The sequence below is a fragment of the Mytilus trossulus genome, chromosome 9 (genome assembly GCF_036588685.1).
Source record: "Mytilus trossulus isolate FHL-02 chromosome 9, PNRI_Mtr1.1.1.hap1, whole genome shotgun sequence".
In the NCBI taxonomy this organism is placed as follows: domain Eukaryota; kingdom Metazoa; phylum Mollusca; class Bivalvia; order Mytilida; family Mytilidae; genus Mytilus; species Mytilus trossulus.
Window position 1 is genome coordinate 19264903 of NC_086381.1, and position 15063 is coordinate 19279965.

At 30.1% G+C, this 15063-nt stretch overlaps 1 long non-coding RNA gene across 8 annotated transcripts; it reads right to left on the reverse strand.

Moving 5' to 3' along the window:
- Positions 1-1563: 1563 nt before the first annotated feature.
- On the reverse strand, positions 1564-13809 carry LOC134685260 (uncharacterized). 8 transcript variants are annotated; one of them, XR_010101279.1, is made up of 9 exons: positions 13447-13809; positions 12867-12964; positions 9921-10115; positions 8664-8738; positions 7121-7211; positions 6643-6677; positions 5710-5782; positions 3820-3937; positions 1564-2636 (listed from the first exon to the last, which is right to left on the reverse strand). It is a non-coding gene; the product is annotated as an uncharacterized LOC134685260 (long non-coding RNA). The 8 variants fall into 8 exon arrangements; XR_010101281.1 differs by lacking the exon at positions 13447-13809 and adding an exon at positions 13157-13423; XR_010101280.1 differs by lacking the exon at positions 13447-13809 and adding an exon at positions 13100-13155.
- Positions 13810-15063: the final 1254 nt, after the last annotated feature.

The window sequence follows — 15063 nt, forward strand, 5'->3', positions numbered from 1 at the left end:
CATAGTCTTTACTTACAGACTGTATCTATGAACAATACACAGTACTTACAGACTACATCTAAGAACCACAGACAATAAAAACAGACTATTTAAGATATTTATGTAAACCACAGATAATATGTACAGACTGTATATAAGAACCATAGACTATACGTACAGACTGTACCTAAGAACCACAGAAAATACTTACAGATTACATCAAAGAACCACAGACAATACTTACAGACTATATATAAGAACTGCAGACAGTACCTACAGACTGTTTCTAGAAATCTCATTTGCCTTATATATTTTAACATCTAAAGTTAACTAATTGTCTGATGTACATGCCTTAAATATTTCATTATCTATATTTTACTAATGGTCTATGTACATTTGTCTTATCTTTAACTAACCATTGATTTTATGAGTTTTATAGATTAAGGTTTCACTGCAAGTATCACAGACAATTCACATTTCAGATAAATTCTGACCGACATTCATGAATCATGAAAATTAGACCAAGGTTAGATGAAACCTGCCAGACTGATACATGTATGTACCCCTTTCAATCATTACATATACAACATATAGTTGACCTACTACTTCCAGTATTTTAGAAATGGAACTAATCACACAACTTTCAACTTTAAATGAGGTAAAGGTCAGAAAAAAACCTGTATAACTGAAATGTATACATAGCAAGGAATCAATATACCAAATATAGTTATCCATCCTATTATTCATAGTATATACTAAATTTAAATGACAAACATATAAGCAGATGCTGAACCATTAAAATGAGGTTGAGGACATGGACATGGACATTTAACAGAGAAAAAAATCTTAACATATGGTATCTGCAGCATCCAAGTCTTCTAACTTTTGAGATATAAAATTTATATTTCAGAAAAATTATCCTGTAACATGAAAAATTTATGGTCATTTATCATAATTTAAAACCATTACATATTGCTTGGAATGTATCTAATAACCACAGAAACAGCATACACACTGTATGTTTGAATATTGGAAAATACATTCAGACAAGATCTTTGAAAATGACATAACATACTGACGATATCTAAGAATCACAGACAATTCATACATGTATACATGTAGATCATTTCTAAGAAACCCATATAATTCACACAGATTGTATCCTGATCTAGTTTTACTTGGTGGGAATAGTAAAGTTATCATTTAATAATAAAATCATTTCACATATGCCAAGTCTAATTCAGGAATTTTATTACACTCAATTGAGTCAATTCTTTGTGTAAACAGGAAATGTGACTTTGATTATGACAGTATAATCCTGTTGAAGCAATTGTCTCTCTCGTTTTCTTTCTTTTCCTCCATTATTTTCTTTAAGATGCAAATTATATTTAAAAGCCATATCAATTATTGGAACAGGTTTCCTTTTTGAAGAAGACGTTTCTAAGTTGAAAAACTTGTGGCTAATCCATTTGTAATTTTTGAACAATAAAATACTAGCTTTTCTTTTAATATACATATTGGATAAAATCAAATCAATCAAAACAAGTTTAATTTTTTTTTTTTTTTATTATCATAAAACTTTCAATTTTTCCTAATTTGCATACAGTTAATATATTTTTCATGCATAACATTAAAGTATATAACAAAATAGACAAACATGTAACCAATTAAATCATATATAAAAAGAGGTCACAATGTGGTTTGGAGAGATTTTTTTTTATAGAAAGTCTAATTCAATCGACATTTTTAGAAACATTCTATTCTATTATAGAGCAAACAAATTTATTATCAATTGATAAATTGTGACTTTTGGACTTTCTGTCTTGTAATTCTTTTGACTTATTTCTGTTTTTCAACACATAATGTCAACAATCAATGAGCATAACATGTGAATAGTCAATTCCAGTTTAAATATTCATTATATTTGAAGTAAAATTATTTGTTAACTTATCATAATCATTATGTCTGTCTTTCTGTATTCCCAACATTTAACACTTGCATTGTTAGGTATAATAAAACAGATGATAAAGCATCCTCTATGCAATGAAGGAAGTTCCCAATGAAAACTGAGATTTAGAGCATACCTGAATTTTACCAGAGGAATCACTGGAGTGATACTTTCCAAAGTAGTTTTGTATGGAGTCTTCATACATATTTTTTTCTTTTGAAATTCATATTTAATGTGTGCCAAGATTATTTAATCTTTATCTAGAGAGGCATCCATTGTTGACAGGCCTTATGGAAAATATATTTTACAAAACTAAATATAATTGGAGGGGGGGAGAATAATACTACACATATCAAAGAATCAAGAAGTAAAATACACAGTTCATAACTACAAGGTATTCAAGTATGACATCTTAATATTATAAAATACAAAACCCAAAGAAAGTAACCTTACCAAAAACTTAAAATAGTTGTCAATGCTACTCAAGTAGGAAAAGGTATAAAAAAAAACGTCTCAAACGTATTTAAAAATGAGTGAAACGTAATTACAAAACAGATATATCAGAAAAATACAATTCCTGAATTTAACATTAGTCTATCATAGTGATAAAATATAAAACAAAAACTCAAAACTAAGTGCAATAATAGTCTTCTCTGTTCTTTAAAATTGTTGACACTTATATGGCAAGCTCTAAGAAGTCTTCATAAACCTAAAATAAAATTACTTTCATGTAAAATTCACAAAATCTGGTTTAATTTTTGAAATAAACATTTTGAAAGAAAAAAAAAGTTTGAACTATTTATATTACATTTCCACAAGATGACTGGCTTTCCCAGTGATATATCAAACTCAAGTTGGTATGGTGTCTTTTTCTAATCTTCTGGTTTGGACATGTCGCAAAAAATACCTTTTTTTGGTTTAAAAATATTTTACCAAATATAATTTATTATACGACTGGAAAATCTTTGGCTTGCAAGGTAGATCCAACTATCAAAACATTTAAGTGCAATCAAGCATATTTAAATTTAATTAAAAAAATACCCTTTTATAATAAAGGGCAGATAATTACATTGATTTGATAGGACAATTTGTGTTTAGTTCTAATGGACAGACAGACTGACAGGGTGAGATCTATATTCACCTCAAAAACTCAATAAGTTGGATACGGACACGATTATATCAAGGCAAGAGGTTTAAAACAATAATCTTCAATAAATTTAGTATACAGTACAATGTAACAATTATATCAGAATTATTTATTTTTGATTTTGTATCTGGAAAATTAAAACTATACCAGTAAAGTCTCTTCTCGTTTTGAAATTTAAAGGAAACCAAACTAAAAAATACTGTGAGAAGGCAGTAAAGGTAGATTTTTTGTTCATGTCCATTTTGAATTGATCAAATGTTTTATTAATCCCAGGGAAACTGTTTGGAGCAGCATATCCAGTCTGCCTTACTTCACCAGAGTACTAAGCAGATTTTCCATTGGTCAATAAAACATTAAATCTCCATGAAAATATGTAAAAAAAAAAAGTAAAAATACAAAAATACTGAACTCCGAGGAAAATTCAAAAAGAAAAGCAAAAATCAAAAAGCAAAATCAAAAGTCCAAACACATCAATTGAATGGATAACAACTGTCATATTCCTGACTTGGTACAGGCATTTTCTAATGTAGAAAATGGTGGATTGAACCTGGTTTTATAGCTAGCTTAACTTCTCACTTGTATGACAGTCACAAGATGAATTGAAACATTTTCCAATATGCCTTAATAAAATGGATTTTAATGAAGTTGTTATATGCATATGTCTCATATTGAAAGTTTTTTTTCAGATCAAATAATCCTAGATAAATTTCAGTTTTAAAAAATATTTTTTTGGGGTGATTGATACCATTGTAGGTCCTGGATTTCTTTCAATATCACCATACAGCAACTGATCCCTTTAATCTTCACTGTTGTTAGGGTAGATGTTCTTTTGGTTAAAATACTACTCACAACTTCATTACACTCTGAAACAATATACACATAGATATATATTTATATCAATAGATAAAGAAAAGAGATAGAGAGTTTTAAGTTGCAATATATACACACTCTTTAACTTGATTGACTTTCTCAGATCTTTTTTTTTTTTAAACTTAAGTTTGCTTTAACAAGTTAAAAGTACATAAAGAGTGGATGATGAACTGCAATAATTTATATAATATAACATGCACTTCATTCACCATGTTTGAGATTTTTTTTATAGGTCTGGTAAGGGCCGATTTTGGCCTCAAATTTCAGGTTCATCTGACGAAAGATTTTTACCACTTTTTAAAAACTATTTCATTTGAATTAATAGTTTTTGTGAAAGATTTCAACTGATTTAGTCATTAAAAACGTTCCAATTCAAGCTCAAATATGAAAAATCTACCAAATATGCTGAAAAATGTCACCTTTTCAGATGTTTTTTGTCAAAAATGAAAGTGGCCGCATCCGTGTTCATCCTCAACCTTTGTATATGTTTTGTATTATCATAAAATACAACTTACATTTTTATATAAAGGATGAACACGAATGCGGCCACTTTCGCTTTACATGAAAACAGTCTAAAATTTGACTAAAATGCTAGAATTGTTAAGATTTCAGTGGTGCTAGTACCTGATGTATGTGCATTGATATGTCAAGAACAGCCAGTATTTATGTTGCAGATGCATTCTACTGTCCAATAAATAACTGAAAGTTTACATTTCAACAATTTTGTAAAACTGCTATAGTTTGGGGCCAAAAAGGGGTCTTAAACTATCAACAAATTTTGTTTGTGCAAATGTGAATAATTCCTCAAACTGAATTTAAAATATAAGTCTGTTGTCAGATTGAAAATGGTGACATTTTGTTTTAAAAAAATATTGTTATTTACCAGGGCTTCCAAAAAATATTTGAGCCAGCCGGACATTTTGTGTCTTATACCATGTATACAGATCTCTTAAGACTATGTAACAAAAGACAACCATGGTAATCAGTTGGCCATCATATAACCAATGATTGACAATTAAAAAAAAAACAGATATCAAACTTTACTTTGAAATAAATTCAATGTTCTGGCGTAAAGTGCTAAACTGACAGTTCATCATTTGAAGTGAGCAACATCAGTGTACTGAATTCTGCCTTAGACTCTTTATTTGTGCAAAATAACATTATCAAAAACTATATTTTCATTTTGAAAAACATATTTTGGTAATACATGTACCAGATGTTGACTTGACAATGATAAAACATGGACCAGATATGGATACGTAAAATCCATGTGCATTTATAAAGCACGATTGAGTAAAAGTAGCTCTTTCCACATTATTTCATCATCAAAATACTAGAAATGAAAGTTAGATAAACGTATCAATGATAATTTTAATAGCATTTTTGATAAGCATTGATAGATTATTAAATTTCCCACCTGCACACATACTGATAAGATCAAACGTTGTTTTAATGACCTTTTAATTTTTTTTTATCAAATCATATTTATAAAACATTTACTAACATATTTCTAATAACTTTAATCTTTTTGAAAAAAGAAATTAGATGTAAACAGCTGACATGTAGGAACTTCCAAATGTTTTGGTGAATTGTATTAATATGACCGTCTCTTAAGAAAGCTGAAAAGTAGATGAAGGTATCATGCTTATCCCAGACATACAATGTCTGGACAAATTTCATGTGTAAGGAATATATGACCGTTTTAGAAGCCATGTTATTTATTGTTTCCAATTAAAAAAAATGTTAACTTGTTATTATACACTACCAAATGCTCTATGTGTATCAATCTCGTCACAGAAACTCCTCTCTTCCTCAACAGCAATTTCTTTATTCCGTATCTAATAAAAAGAAAATCGTATTGAATTAACCACCCACTCTACATAATTTTTTTATATGATGTATTGAAAACAAATGAATTAAATGCTTGTTGAAAACTGTATGTATTTTTGTTCCACAGTTCAAATTCACGTTAGGCAAATAAAGATCCAAATTTTCATTCTTTTGATCAAAATGTTTTTGTAATTTTCTTAAACTGCAAATATAGGCAAGTACATTGGGTGCAACAAACTACCTGTGGGATAGTTTTAATCCGTAAATGGAAGGTCATGGACTTAGAACCAACCTAAATTTGAACCCCTGTATTCTAGTGTATATCAATTTTCCTTAAGTTCAAATTTAGATAACACCATACAGCAGAATTAAATCCATATTAATCAAAGATGTTCACTAGTCAAGTTTTTAAATTTTGTCAGATTTCGTAATTCCTCTATAGTTCTATCCAATTGAAGACAAAAATGCAACATTCATTTTTCTTTTCAGAATCTTTAACATTCTGGAAGAAGTCATTTGTACAAATTTTGAATTCTTGTAATTTTAGCTTCCTAGCATTTTGTAATTATTATAGTGTTTGGAAAGTAAGACTTGTCAATGATTAAGATATCGAAATTCAAGAGACAATTTTCCCCACAAATTTTCAATAGCCTATATCTCATGACATATCTCAAACAAACAAAAAAAGCACAAACAAGACAGTTATTAATTGTTTTTTGCTCTTTTGTTCTTTATTAATCACATATCAATATTTACCAGTTTGATGAAAAGCTTGATATTTTGAAAAGGAGATGAAAACATCCTTTAAGTAATTTACCATATTTTCAAATGGTGTGATGAATTCTGAATGTGTATATATATAACTAACCCGAAATGTAGAATATCTGACTGTCTGAATGTTGCCTACAAAAAAAAAAGAGGCATAAGCATATAAATTCTTATTTATTTTTTGCTTATAAGAATAAAAAATGCACATTGAAGACCTATTGGTGGCCTTGGGCTGTTTTCTTCTCTTTGGTTGGGTTGTTGTCTCGTTGACACATTACCCCTTTCCATTCTTTATTGTAAGTTGATCATTCAATAAATGTGATAAGCCTTAGAAAATTAAATCTATTTTTTCATGTTTGTAGCTAGCTGTTGTCTGTTTCTCACATTAAGAAATATGTCTTGCATTACACTGCATATATATAGTTAAATAAATGCATTCAAGATACATTGTAATGGAGTCTAAATATATTCTTTATGTGATTTTGGAAGCAACACTATTAATGGATGGAAATGCAGAGATCTGATATTTATGCAGTTCAATATATATATTCATATATATCAGCCATATACAACAATACCTGATAAATACTATGTAAACCTTTGTTTGTTAGGATGACAGCCACATCCTCAGTGAACTCAAACACTAGATCACTCATCTATACCCTGTTTCTAAAAAATAAATAATGCAATGTATCAAATATGAGATGAAGGTACTAAAACATTCAACAGTTTTAAACTAAAAGATAAGGAATTACAGTAGTTGTACAATTATTAAGTAATTTTGTTGGTAGTTATTTTTTACGGCTCATGTGTAAGTGAGTCTTCTTCAAAATTATATCAATGTATTATCATGTGATGTAAAATATATATGTTGTGTCCAAAAGTAATTTATGAACAGGAGTTTCTTCTCCACGGCGATCACTGCTTTATTATATAGAGAGTCTCCATCGGCGAGAAAATTACTGTCCTATCCCCAAGTACTCTTATTAAATTAAAGTCTTAGATGACTAACAAGTTTGTCTGACGACTGAAACCATATCCGTACGCCTTTATTTTTCGTTTTTCTCCTAAATAACCCAAACTGAATGAAAAAGAATAGATGACAAATGCCACTATGCATAATACCTATAGAACACAGAGGCATGAGGATTAATTTATTGTGGAAGGAAGAGAAGCTACACACAGAATGAGGTCTTCTCGTTTAATAGTATAGACTATAGATGCCAACTCAAACCTTTTTGTATTTTTTTCTGGAGAAGCCCTTTGTAAATTTTATTACAAATAAAATAATTCATAATGGAGCAAAAGAAAAGATAAACACATAAAGAGTAATGCATCAATGACCAACCCTGATATTTATAAGTTAAGAATTAAGAATAAAGTTTGAATTTTCGCGGATTAGTTATTTAACATTCAATATTTAGGAATCAAAATACAGCATTTCTTTTTTCATCAAAGATTATATAAGCACTTTATTTTCGAAAATGTATAGACGTTCAAACATTTGCCATGCATGAAGCTGGTGTAAAACGAATTTATGGTATAATATCGTTAATTCCTATATTATTATAAATGGTCATTTGTAGTCATACTATTCAAAATAATATGAAAACTGTTTTTTCTTTCTTTTTTCTACCAATCTCATCTGAAGGCACTCTGTCAATGTGAATTTGTTCCACCTAACAGAAGTTCCAGTTGAAACTTTATTATAAACAATGTCATAATACCTGTACCTGTTGGAACAAATATTTGATACTATTTATTCTGTTAGGAACACCTACAGTAATATAGGGTTATTGCATGAATATTGGGGAATATTGTCCAGAGTAGAATTTTATATTGCACGAGCTTGTGAGTGCAATATATGATCTACGAGGGACAATATTCCCCAATATTCATGCAATAACCTTTTTATTGTATAGCAATATAATATTTGGAAGTAAATATTGGTTTGAACTGAGTTTTTGTCTTTGATGACGTCATGAATTTTGAAGATTTATTGCACTAGTGCAATAATGGAATTTATTGCACGCTAACTTTTGGTTACTTTCTGTGGGAAATATTATATTGCTATACAATAATAGTTCTTCTTGTGGAAATAATATTCCAGAATAGTTTTACCATTGGGAACTTATATTCTGTAACAACACTCCTCCTTTTGACAGGGGCTCCCATTGATTTCTTCATTTCTATACACTGTAAACAAAATTCCAATAAAATGAATTTTATTAACCAATAACAAAAATATGATATATTTTATTTTTAAGATATAATTATTCATTCATGTGATATGTGGGGAAAACTATTTTTATATTTTTTGGGTGTATCTCTTTAACATTTTTGAAGGATGATTGCTTATAGAATTGTATACAGTATTGTTGATTCGATCATCTTTATGTTGTTCATCTGAGTCTGAGTGTCGTGTAATAAAAATGTAATCTCTACACAAAGTATGTTTATTTTCCATAGAAACAGATAGCCTTTTGAAATACTGAGGATGGCTTGTAATTTAATTATCATCATGATCATTAAATTCATAGACAACACTGTGAGTGTCATTTTAAACTTAAAGAGAGATAGTAACTAAAACTATAGCACTTATATGTAAAAGACCTCTTCTGCTGCAAATTTCATTAAGAGTGGTCTTTTTGGGGCAGCTGTAGAGGCAATATTTGTTCTGGCAATTTGCAAGTTTATTTTATTTGTCTACATGATTAATTTTCTTATGCTTGATTTGTTCAGAACAGTATACTCTACAATGTATCCCGTTTTATTTTAGAAAAATGAACAATGTCACTCTCATGAAAGATTTTTATGTGTGCATGACTTTCCAACATACATGTATATGGCCTCTTATAAATAATTATCACATAACTTTTTCAAATTCTGCAATCAAAATACCGGGACCCTTCCTGATGCAATGTATAACTAAGTTTGGGTACATCTATGCTTTGTTTATTAAATGTAAAGTAAATGTAAAAATTTTGATTACAAAATCAGACGCCACAACCATTTTAAGATTCACTCACTGTATATATATTATATATATATGACTGTATATATAATTCTTAAGAAATTAGAGAAAAATGTTATTTTTGTTACTTGCAATTGGTCTTTCATATCTTGCCCTTCATAACTCGACTATCCTAACTCGCCTATACACCTCGCTGATAAGGAGCCCTATGTTTTACTGTGTAATGTCATCAATTTCAGCAGATCTAAGGGGTTGCACTTGCAAAAATTACAGATGGATGATATAGGGATTTCTATGTATCTCCCAAAACTTTGTTTGTAGGGACTAGGGGATATAAAAAAAAAGTCACATTCAACTGGAATATATTCCATTCATTCTTATAATAATAGACATCATTTTCATACCTTTATATCAAAGGTGGTCTCAGTTTGGTCTCCTGTTACATGCATAGCAAGTCTCACCACTTCAGCATAGGTCATCTTTGATTAAGTTTTAGCCCCAGGTATGCACAGTATTCTAACAGGGTCTTCCATCATTAACATTGGTACAACTTGCTTCAGGTTGGAATATCCTCAAATTAAAATGCTTTTCAACCTTTTCTGAAGTTTGTAAATCATATATATAAATAAATATAATCCGTAAAAAAAAGTTTTTTAGATCCACCATAGATTTGGATATTTTTCCATTTTATAATAATGGAGCATAAATAATTGTAACTCAAGACCAGAAACAGTGAAAAAAGTCAAATTTGAACTTAATCTGTGTTTTGTTGTAATAAGCAGTGTATAAGTTTTATAACATTTGTTGAGACAAATTAAAGTTAGAGACTAGAAAAGAGGTTTAGCAATTGGTGCGAGGACACAGTTATTGTCCTTTGATGTTCGTTGTCCACATATATATATTCCCTAGTGTGAACAGTGTATTACTTGCCAATTTTTTTCATACCCTTTTCTAATTTATTTCTTGACATTTTATGCATGAAATATTAAGTAAGGGGATGAAATTACATGATAAAAAATTTGGGTGCTGAATTTTTATGTTAAGTAGTGATTTGGTCCAGTGGAAAAGGGAAAAAATTAGTATGTCTGAAGCTGTCAAACTGAATTTTAGACACCCTTAACACAGAATTGTCAATATTTTGAGTTAGAGAGCTGGTAGAAGTTTCTATAATTTTGCTTTATTTGTCCCAATAGTAGTTCACTACACTGTAAAATCTTTTTGAGATTGAACAAGTGCGATTTTTTTTAATTTGAATGTACAATGTATTGTCTAAAAGAAAATGCACTACAAAATAACTCTTCTCTGGCCTAAGAGATGAAATCAGTAAATGTAGATTCTGTACTTTGGCAACTTCCCTGAATGGTTTACTGGTCTCAATAAAAGTAAAGGATTTAAATCTGTGTTTGATAGAAATTCTGTCATTTTACGGCTAAATAAGCAGTTTAAAGCAGTTTCCATGTTTATGGGTTACAGGCATGCTGACTTTTTATTTGAAGGCTTTTTATGTTTTGATATTTGTGTTTCTGTGCTCAATTCAAATTCTATTACCCATTAGGTGAACTCCGAATCTAGAGAAAAGTAGATTATAACAGAAAAATGTGCAAAATATGTTTTATTCATGGCCCTGGTTAAACGGCCTGTTTCATGTACATTGTATGTGAAATGTGAAGAGCTTTGTATATAAAATCTGTAGTCCATCATAAATATTTCACTAAATCTATAAAAAAGCAGTCTTCTTTAGAATAGTTAGTGGTTCAAATATATATGCCAATTTAGACTAAAACTGCATGCAAGTTTTCCTTGAAAAGTGAAAAAAAACTGTGCATTAGACCATGCTGTCTGCAAAAAAAGTTGAATGCAAGAGTATTTGTGCAATTAGACTTCTTGTATCATAACATCCTAGCATAGAAATGAACAAAAAATAACAAATTTCAATTTCTCATAGCTTCTGTATGAATTTTTATATGTATTAAAATATGTGCTACCGCCTAAATCGACTCTAAATAATCTTTAATCTTACATTTTATACTCATAATCATGTGGAATGCTTTTTGTAACTTTTCTTTACATTTAAAGTACATTTAATACATATGGAAGAATAATTTATGGTAAAAAAACTTCAAAAACTTGAAATTGGGTGAAAAAATTGCATGTTTATGTGACAACAGTAAAAGTTAGAGACCACTTTTACCAGCAGGCAGCTGCAGTGGTCTGGGAACAATGTATTTTAATAGGAAATGAATCTGATAGACTCTTCAGTATAATGTTGACAAAATCTTGGACTCCACGGTCCACGAGACTTCCAAGACTTGGAGATTAATGGATTTTGGTGGCGTATTCTTATAGAAAAAAATGTTGGAACTGCTGAGGCTATACATTGACCACATAGTTCTAAAGTTTTATCATAAAATTAAATAGATATATTTTGTCATATAAAATGTCCAAAATAAGTGTGATTTATAAAAAGTTCTATAATGTTTTTGAATTTGGACTGCAATCAGCGCCGTTTTTTAATTACCCTGTTTGCATTCTGTGATAAAATGAATGTGATAATAACAAATTTAAAGTGACATACTATAAGTTTGATACGCTGGCATCACTAGTTTGAAAGACATTTTATTGATATTATCGGAAATAATTAAGATAATAGTGAATATGTTTTTTAACACATGTTTGGTACCGTATTGTATCTTTATTACCTATGTATGGAACGACAATAAAATCACTGATTATCAGCTACAATTAGTTAGTGTCTAGTCCCGCCAATATATATGTATTTTTATGGGATGCATAAAAAAGTTATATTTATATTTATTTATTCATTCTGTATTTGGATTCAGGTTCCAGATATTTTTTTAAATTCTATCCATTTATATGAGAGGGGGTAGAAGGGGTCCTGATCTTGAAATCCCGGGCTAAAATATACCTCATCCGGGGCTTAAAAACACGAAATCCTGAGGTCCCGAAATTCGAAAAAGGAATTCCCGGATCCTGAAAGGGTCAATCCCAAAATCCCAAGGTTAAAAACACCCGATCCCGGAGTCCTGATAAAGGTCCTATCCCCCCTCTTTAATATACATATGGTTTGATTGGTGATTAATTCAGTGGTAAAAAAAATCACACCAGACACATTATCTAATTCATGAATAGACTAAAAAAATACAAAATTGTGGCAAAATATTTTTTATAGACCAGATCATGGCACTTGTTTCTATCCATGCGAAGACCCACTATCAAACGGTATATTTACGTAAATATATTTGACAGTGGGTCTTCCCATGGATAGAAACAAGTGCCTGTGGACCAGATACATAACCCAAGACAGAAATAGATTGCCACTAAATACTGACCTCTATAGAGAAACGATTCAGTTCTTAAACTTCTTCTGTAATGAAAAATCTAGTGCTCTAGCAGGTCCGTGGTGATTTTAGTTGACAAGCCGAAGTCCCTGTAGTTTAATTTAATCTATTAATTCTAGAACTGAATTTGCTTACTTTTTTATGTAACAATTTTTAAAAATATTGCAATCTTGCAATAGGTTCTACATATCTGCATGTTTATATATTTTAACAGCGTATATTACCATTTCAAAAGAGAGAAAAAAAGAAACTTTTTTTCGTTTTTGTATTCATGTGTATACCTTTGCTACCTCAAACGTAGAGAGCTCAAATAAAAATATAAAATGGAGTCAAAAGCGGAATAATTCCGGAGTACACCTTTTCAATGAAAATCTCTATGTACACGTTGGCGTTTATGTACGTTGTTTTTTTACTTTTGCAAGCACATCATACACCGTTCAAGTTTATGTTCGCTTGATGTCTTCAATGAAATTGAAGGATACGGCGTTGCAAACAACACTGATGTAAAACCCGGAGTACATCGGGAAAACTTGTGTCGTTTACTGAACATTTCTAAAAATGATTTCATTACCCTCAATATAATTTCCAGCTGATTACTATGACCAATCTGAATGTCATCTGAATGTCATCTGGATATTTCTGTTTTGTTTCATGGACTTATAAAAATAAATAAGATCTTTGAAAATAATTTTCTGTAACAAAGATGGCGAAGATAGCAATGATGTCAGGAGGATCAATAATGATCAGCGATTGGTTTATTTTTTTAAAATTTGTTATCAGTACTAAAAGATTTTGTTAGACCGTACTTGCTAGACTTCAAAGCACTATGGTATTATATGTTAACGTTAGCGATTGGTTGATCGCACTGTTAAGTTTTTGTTAACGATATTATCAGAAATTTGTTAGACCGCACGGTCTCACGGTCTTACTTTGTTAGTTATATAAGAAGACTAAAAAACCTAATATATTTCTTATATTAAAAGATAAAAAGTATAGGATGGGGTGTAATCGTATCATTATAGGAATTAATGTCTCTTATTTGTAAATACGTGTCGTAAAGAAAGTTTGTAGTTCAATAAGAAGTATCCTCTCAACACGATTGTCAGTTCAAAATGTAAAATTATTTGAGATTACTATCCGCATAGAAAAAAATATTAAAAGCTTTATTTATTTTTTATTGCAGGCTCATTTTGTCAGATGAAGCTGTATTCTTTTAGTTTTAGAGTATTTCTATATAACGAGTCGTATCTGGGACCGAGACCGAAGGAACTGCAAAAAAAAAACCCAGCTCTTGGTCGAATTACTGTCAGATGAGTACTCACTCTTATTTCCAAGATAACAGAATGGACATAGAGTAGAACATAAATATATTCAGAAGCAGCTATTTTTTCTGTCATATATTATCGAGAGCAAATAGCTCATAATTTTTCAGCTTCTACCAATCTTTTGATGTTATCGAAAAAATGTGCGAAGACAATAACGCTCACGTGCCAAGTGATGAAAAAATAGAACAGTCGTGCACATGATATATTTTTTTAAGAACTCTATCACTCAAGTATATACTGTTCGATAAGTAGACAATATACGTATAGTGTCTTGAAATATGAAATTTATTTGTATGAGGCTTAGAAACGGGGGAAATGCGAGGTTCTACCGAGCATTTTCCCTGTTTCGTGCCGAATACAAATAAATTTCATATTTCAAGACACTATACGTATATTGTTTTTATACTGAAATCGATAAAAAAAATTAAAAAAATATGTAACAAATATTGTTAAAAAAAGTGTTTGGAATTTCCCTCTTGGGGTACCATTTTGGTGTATTTCCCTATGACCGTAGTCCAGGCGGTAATACATTGACATTTTAATGAATTAAACAGGGAAAATGAACTTAATTAATAACATTTAATAAACATGGTATATAAATTACCAATTTGAAGACATAACAAGTTTAAATTCATAAAAGTTTGACCATTGTTACTACACGTTTTCATGGTTGTGACGTGACGTTGTTGATGAAATACAGTAGTTCCGGTAAGAAGCCGGGACTTAAAGGTTAGTTGAGGTCATTGACGTATAAAGTTAACGTTTATACGTATAGCTTTATCTGTATAGTAAAATAGCTGATTGCAGTATAAAGACAGGATCTGTGAGTGAGTGAACCCAAATAGGATACCATGCCGTACGAT